The sequence below is a fragment of the Watersipora subatra genome, chromosome 9 (assembly GCF_963576615.1).
Source record: "Watersipora subatra chromosome 9, tzWatSuba1.1, whole genome shotgun sequence".
NCBI classification, from domain to species: domain Eukaryota; kingdom Metazoa; phylum Bryozoa; class Gymnolaemata; order Cheilostomatida; family Watersiporidae; genus Watersipora; species Watersipora subatra.
In genome coordinates, this window is record NC_088716.1 from 54,731,881 (window position 1) to 54,740,256 (window position 8,376).

The following is an 8,376-nucleotide window of genomic DNA, read 5'->3' on the forward strand; positions in this document are numbered from 1 at the left end:
CGTGGAAAAACAACTAACTGAGTCTCTATTTGTTCTGATTCCTTGCTTATAGAATAGATAAGCATGTAACTTGACTTTTCAGAGATTTTCGTCTAAACCGGGCACAATTCTAAATATATTGAACGGCTCAACCCATGCTGGCAATGCAGAAGCGCTATTATTAAAGTCCATGTTTTGAGGCAGCTTAATGTTACTCATTCTGGCAATTAAACCTTCTCTCCAAATGTACGTTCACTACCGGTAGGACTACTGCTCAAAAGATTTCGTGCAGGAACAAAATACTGTTCTAGAGCAATAAACACAGAGGTTTCCTTATTGAATCCACTCTACTCACAGCGCCATACCATAACTTGTAACTAGTTGTATAAAGTTAATTGTAGAATATGTACAAAGCGAGCTGCATGTATATCGATTTCAGTACTGCTAGACCACTAGTCAAGTTCGCATGCGTGGTGCATTACTGTCAAAGCCATCAAGGGTATTCTTACGAAAGACTATTACAACAATACTTAGGTGATCGTCGATATATGCAATGTTCACACTATCACAAAACCATCAATGTTTGCATCAGCGAATACTCCGTGATGTAGTGTTCTCATTTTTCTTTTTCTTTGTTGCAAAAAAACCTTTTTGTTTTTGCTCCCTTGAATCAAATTCCAGTTTTGCAGGAACTACCAAAAATGGAGATAAATCACCCTATCCACGACCACAAATAACAATGGCCAAAATGGTGCACATTGTACAGGTTGTGGTCGACAACATATGGTGATATAGTGTGAACCAGGCTTGAGGCAGCATTGCGATAATTGAATAAACAATTTCTCACGCTAACGTCATCTTTTCTGTCTTGTTTATCTATTGGTTAGCTTTTTCTTGTATTGCTAGAATTGCTCACACATTCGATCTTGATCAATTACTAAAACTAATGTTTCTTTTTGGATGGTGCTAGTTTGGTGTCAGCACAAAAGATGCATAGCACCTCTTTTCAGGCAGAACTTAGCTAGCAATAACAGTTTGAACAAACTCGGGCGGTCAAAACACCTATAATAAAAGGCAAACATAGGAGAGACAAAGTATCTCAGGTCAAGGGTAAAGGAGACAAGCAATAAAGTTGGGACTCAGTTTGATGCTGACATAAAGTGAACCCAGAGCTAAATAAATAGCTGGATTATCACATAAGATATGAAGATGGTTTGGTGATCAGTGTTTCAGTTTGCAATATTATGTTAATGACTGCTTTGACAGCTACAATACTTCCCCTCCATCAGACAATGTAAGCTTTTTATCAAGACACTAACCCTTTCATTGCCATCCATGTACAAATTTAGCTTTCGGCCTACTGCCAGTTATTTTACTGAAATTTGCCAATTTTACTGGATGATATGTTTACAATTTTTTCATTTTCAAATTTTATCCAAAACATTCTTGTTCTCTACTTTACATTGCCATCATGTTAACAAACAAAGCTATGCAAAAAATTCGATATATTTATACTATGTGGGTTGTTAAAGCTATGTTGAAGCTATGTGAAGCTACGAAACTATAATGATCCTCTACAATGTTCCTCACTCTTACAAAACCATTAATTTCACCATCGTCAGAGTCAGTGCTGTCACTTTCATTGTCTGAGTATTTAATTAATTCTAAATCTAAATCGGCTATAACATCATCAACAAAAGTTATTCTGTTTCTAACATGGGAGGTGCTTGCAGAAGCCATATTACAACTGGAAAGTTTGATTGCCAGAAAAGAAGTTTGTTTTGAACTTGGAATTTTCTGATCAAAGAGTATAATTTGTTTCGTGAAAATAGGCTAATGTTTTAGAAAATTATTCAGGCAACACGTTTAACGCTTTGGAAATAGTAATGATCATTGGTTATGTTGTCACAAATCATTAATATTCAGTTACCACGCAACCACAGTAATTCATAGAATATAAATTGAATGCGATATAAAATTCACATAAACTAACATATGGCAGTGAAAAGGTTATAGGCATAGACTCTTGATCACGATTCACACGACATTTGATTAAACTTTTCAGTATTAGCAGATTTTTGGTTGTTACTAAAAGCTGTTCACGTTATTTTTACTTGTTATTATCAATGCATCTCTTTAAGATATAGTTTTTCAGGTTTGCTGCAAGTAATATTATTATCTTTCATAAAACTAACAAGCCTAACTTTTCGTTACAAGCATTGAGATTATCTATGACTTCAGCTTATATAAACACTCTATAGCTGCCAACAGTAGTCACTAGCTGCTTTGAAAAGCCACTTCGAAGGATTACTTGAAAGTGTGCCAGTTTTTCTACTTCTCATCATAAGGAACATCCGAATTAACAGTAAGTTTATTTTTTCTACTATAACTACATGTAATTTTGCACTTTTTAATGTCTTTTTGCTCATGTATTAAAATGTACTTAATGGTTATATTCCAGAATACTATCTTTACTGGCCATATGATTCACAACAGCTAGTCTTTATTATATCTCAACTGCTTAAACTGGGGCAAGACTTACTAGTGTTTAGAGGATCCCTCCTAACTATGGTAAATGTTAATACCATATGTTCAACTCAGTTAATGCATTTGCCTGTTTTTTACTAATCACCATGTATATTCTTTTTAACATTTGTACACATTCTTTTTGTGTTTATATGCATATATACAGGGCACAATTAAACGAATAAAGTGAATAAACAAAATCTATATTTGAACTCTATTCGTTGTCGCCATCATTATACCCCAACCAGATACTAGAACAGTTATATGTATGTCCAAACCAATCACCAAAAATTTATAAAGCAGGTAAACATTTTATCTGGATGATTTACCTTTCTGAGCATAGTTGGTCGTGATGGCCTATTAGCAGTAGTAGCAGTATGTTAGTAGTGGTAGTGATGGCAATATGGTGGTAGTGATGGCAGTATGGTGGTAGTGATGGCAATATGGTAGTAATGGTAGTAATAGCAGTATGGTAGTAGTGGTAGTGATGGCACTATGCTAGTAGTGGTAGTGATGGCAGTGTAGTAGTAGTGGCAGTGATGGCAGTGTGGTAGTAGTGGTAGTGATGGCACTATGCTAGTAGTGGTAGTGATGGCAGTGTAGTAGTAGTGGCAGTGATGGCAGTGTGGTAGTAGTGGTAGTGATGGCAGTGTGGTAGTGATGGCACTATAGTAGTAGTGGTAGTGATGACGGTATAGTAGTAGTGGTAGTGATGATGGTATAGTAGTAGTGGTAGTGATGGCGGTATGCTAGTAGTGGTAGTGATGGCAGTATGGTAGTAGTGGTAGTGATGGCAGTGTGATAGTAGTGGTAGTAGTGGTAGTGATGTCCGTAGTGGTAGTAATACCAGCAGTTTTTTTTTTAATCAAGTAGTTTTAAAAGGTTCCCAGATGTTTTAAACCTTTGTGCCCATTTGTGCATTTTCAACAAGGTCTTTATTTTCTATTCTCATTATAATCAAAGGAACAAACATGACATTTTATCACACAGTTTTTGTATTAGCAACTCATCAATGTTGGCAAAAATAATCTCTCTAGGATTATTACCATAAATAGGAGTAAAGTACTCTAGGATATAAGAATATAGTAGAACCACCAAGCACTGAGCGACATATGTCATCAATACAGGCTTCAGACAAGCAATAAACACCAACAAGCTGTTCTGACTGATGCACGTTACCTCATCAGTTAACCATTCTTATATAAACACAACATAGAGCAGTATCTATCTGCCAGTATAAACCATAATAATAGACACTAGATGAAATCACAGTCAATGTGAAAATATATAGTTTGTGAGGCACTATCATTATCTAGTGCAAGGAGAATTTTTGTTTTGTATTCTGGTCTAATGTGTGGAGCCCAAATTATGTATAGGTCAAGTAATGGAAATCACACTGCTTATAAAATTATCAGGTTAGAAGTCATAATATGTTATTTTATAAAAGATAATGCGCTATCATGTGAGAATTACTTAAAATTGTTGTGGTGGTCTAGGGCCAGTCGGAAACTGGTAAGGGTGAAAGTCAGCAACATGATGTCGGTAGTCTAATTCAATTTCTTGCAGAGCAGGTGCTAGTAAAATGGCCTTATAGTGGTCAGGATCTATCCTTTGTGTAACCATAGCAACAGCAAGCTTCCTGTTAGCATATTTTATGTATAAAATTGACCCGCTGTCTCCTTCAACCAGAGGCTCTCTGCATAACAGAATAGGAAAGATTCAGTTTACACACTTTGTAAAATTAAGTGAGTATATGCACTTGTAGCAAGTTCATTTCAAGTTTCTATATTGCTGATAATCAAAGACACTCAAATGTTTGATTTGTGAAGAAACTGGAATTTTATTATACAATTTGGTGTATGCAGTATCGACAGCAAGAACATATAAATATTGTTCCTCCTTACCTTGTATAGGTGGTAAAGTTGAAAGCTACATAATCAGCTAATACTGTCTCAGCTTCCTCATTGACCGTCTCATACCGTGGAACAAGATGACAGCATTGCTCGTCAATAAATGCTGGACATGACTTTTGATGGAGCTCGTTCAAGTCTTTAGCAGTTAAACGCAGTATTTCATCGAAATTAAAGACATCAATCATTGCTATGTTCTGGATCAGCCTCTGCATCTCATTCCAACTTATAGGAAACACAACCAAGTCGTTGGCAAAGATATGTGGACAATTTGCCTGCATCTGGCTGGTGCACTTCCCTTCCGAGCATCGGTAACCTTCGCTGCATGTGGGTTGAATATTGGCATTTTTGTGATTGTATCGATATGCCATCATCATACGTTCTTCTAGTTGGATATTCGGGGTGATATAGTTGATGCCTTGTACAACGCGAGCCATGTAGTCAGTATCGAAGAGTTGTGAACTAAGCTCTCGTCGAACCTTTTCTGTTTCCTCTAGACGAGTTCTGCTTAGGAGACGATGACATTGGTCATCCTTTAAAACTAAATGAGCCGCAGTAAGCAGAAAGGCCTTCCTCCTGTTATCTGAAGTAGGATGAGATCTGTCAGTGGCTGTGACAATCAGCTGACATTTAGAAGTTGCTGCCTCCTGCCATGCATTTGAGTGTGGTTCAACATTCACATCAGGATTCATATCGACATCAGGATCAGCCCTTCTTTGAACAATCTGAATTTCTCTGCAAAGCTGCTCTCCATGCAATGGTCCACTATCTGTTGTTACAAATGTGAACTTTGGAAACTGCAACTCTGCTTCTTTCATTAGCAACTTCTTTATTTTGGTAACACCTTGACCTCGAATACGAATCTCTTTTGCGTTGCTTGGTGACTGAGTCCACACAGCATCAGTAATTTTATTCTTTTTGCAAAGCCTGTGAATATCATTTTGTAACATTATTTAGTCTCTCATAAATCAGTTTTGTTCAATTATTTTCCGGTTTATGTTTCAGTACTCTTATTTTTAGTTAAATAAAAGGAGAATACTCAGTTCTGCTTTGCATAAACTGATTGTATACTTTTTGTACAGACTTATTCTTTGGAAACAAACAGTGGAAGTTTACAAGAACTCAAATTTAGATAAAATCTCAGTCTATATTAAACATTGGAAACATGCACCTCTATTTTTGAAGTAACTCGAATGTTCTTTATTTATTTACCAATTCAAAGTGAAAACCATAATATTATAAAACTAAGGTTTCCGTAGCAATGCTAACCTGTTGACAATCTCGCGGAGACCATGAGGAATTGGTTGATAGTGGGTTGTAGAGTCTGAGCTCTTCAGTGAACCAATGATGTCTCTTATACTAGTAGTAGTAGTACTGTTGGAGGACTGTAAGGAGTTACAATACTTCTGCTGACTTTCTTCAGGCTTGAGAAAGCTGGTTGGTACTTTATAACGTTCAGTACCACAAGGAGCACTATTAACGCGTGTTAAACGCTTCTCAAGATTCTGACTACTCATCGGGTCAATCATCAATGAATCACAGTTCTGCCACTCAAACATAGCTGACATTCCCACACTTGGAATGCCCAATTATTTCTTTGCTCAACACACTTTACAGGTTTTGAGATGGCTGAAGACTTTGTAATCTGTAAAATAGGTATACTTCACTAAAAGATATAATATAATACAATGTAATAAAATTATATAATTAACTGATTTGACTTGACAATGCATAACATGTTGAGTAGAATAAGCTGAAAATTTGAACATCGAATTTGTGAAATTTGAAGTATCTTTTTGTAAAAACTTTGTTATTTTAAGTTGTTTGCTAAAAATTCTAAACACTGCCCATTTAAATGGGTTCCTAGCATAGATATATATACCTAGATTGGCCAATAGGGAAAAAGCCTGTCAGACTTAAATAGCATGACGTAACGTCATTGTATTGTACCTCACGCTTGACTGCACTGCTGGTAACAATGAAGCTTATGAGGAGAATTTGACAAAATTACATTTATTTTCACATAATAACCTTCTTGGATACATAATCCAGTAAACTAAAGCAATTCTGTGATAATATCTGATAACCACCTTAGATTAAAACTATAAAAGCTATGAAATGTTGCGAACAAATCATGAGCCATCAGGGCTTTATTTGCCACCCTCTCCTATCCCCATTCTCTCTTTTCCCCTTCTCCGAAGAAGAAGTGAGAAAGGGAAAAGAGAGAGGGGGCAAATAGCCCACCCACTCAAAGATCTAGACCCTGGCTAGGTGAATAGACTAATATCATGTTGAACTAAACACGATGAAATATGATGAGCCTGTGAAGTTTTGATCTGATCAGGGAAATGGAACCAACGGCTTTCTTAGCTAGAGCTGGAACGAGACCAAGGAATGCAGGGTCGGACCAGCCTCGGGGTCTGCAAGATATAGGGTCCGACCCTATATCTTGCAGGGCCAAGATCGGGTCGGACCGGGTCAGCACGATTTTTATTCATTTAAGGTTAAGAGATAGTTCTATTACAGCCTAATGTTGTTACATCAATAAACTGAGATAGAAGAAACCCTTATCACACCAATCATTATATTTTGTGGCTTGGTTTATAGATGCAATCTACAATTTATGGCTAGACATTGGTGGATCAATGCTATTCAATGGGCGATAGATTAATGGCATGATTTGGCTAGTGTTTTTATTACAAATTTTATTTTCAACTGCTATTATAATCAACAAGAGATTAGTTAAGAAATACTTTACAAATATAGAAATAGATAACCCGGCATAGTGGAAAACAAAAGTCCATCACTTCCCTAAAACTTCTGGTATTAGTGAAAAACACTAAAAATAAAATAAATTTGCTGGATTGAAGGTTCTTAGACGCGCTTTTAAATTCCCCAGAATGCCCTCATTGTAAATGCCTCAATAGTATTGAGGTGGATCGTTCTTTGTAGCTTAAAGATTGACTTGCAACAAAATTCACATTACAGTTATTTGGTATCAAAATATTCACCATGTTTACGCTGTTGTGTTGTAGGTGCCAAATACATGTACGTGGAAAGATGATTACAAGCATTTAAAAGTTCAAAAACGAAAAGCCGCCGTAGATTGGAATCTCTTTATTTCAATGACGTAGACATTACAGTTTGTAGTGTATTTGTAGTTGTAGTATTAAAGTGTAAACAGAAACCATCCTGTAACAACTACATGTACGTCCTATTTGAGCCGTTTGGGAAAGCGAATCCAAACTACGGCGGTCTCGTGTGGCTGCGATTAACTGTTCGTTTTTTAAATTTTAAGAGCTTGTAATCACATTTCCACATATTTGGCACCTACAACACAACAGAGTAAGACATGGTGAATCTTTTGATACCAAATAACTGTAATGTTAATTTTATTGCAAGTCAACCTTTAAACAATAGCATGATGTTGAACCTCAGCAACTTCTCCATGGTAGCACTTAGTGCTAGCCTGGGAAAGTTTTTCACCAATCCAGTACTACTAAGCAACACTCTCGTCGCTTTCTCACTGTGGTTGCAAACCTCAATCACCACACGCGAAGACAAAGTCAAGCCACCACGATTCTTAACTGTGATTAAGGAATTCGTTGCTTGGTTTACATCATAGTTGGTAACATCTATGATGCTAGTGATACAATCATTACATTTCAGCTTTGGTGACCTAGCCAGCTACATAGCCAGCTGTAAAATAATCATTCTGTTTCAATTTTGACTTAAGACATACTTGCATACTCATCATATATAGTCATGTTTAGTTCAGCATGATATTAGTCTATTTACCTAGCCTATATATATATATATATATATATATATATATATATATATATATATATATATATATATATATGTATATATATATATATATATACTTTATGAGTGAACCTCAAAAGTGGGGCTATATGGGAAGGATGCGGCAACTGTAGATAAACATGTGCCCTGAACT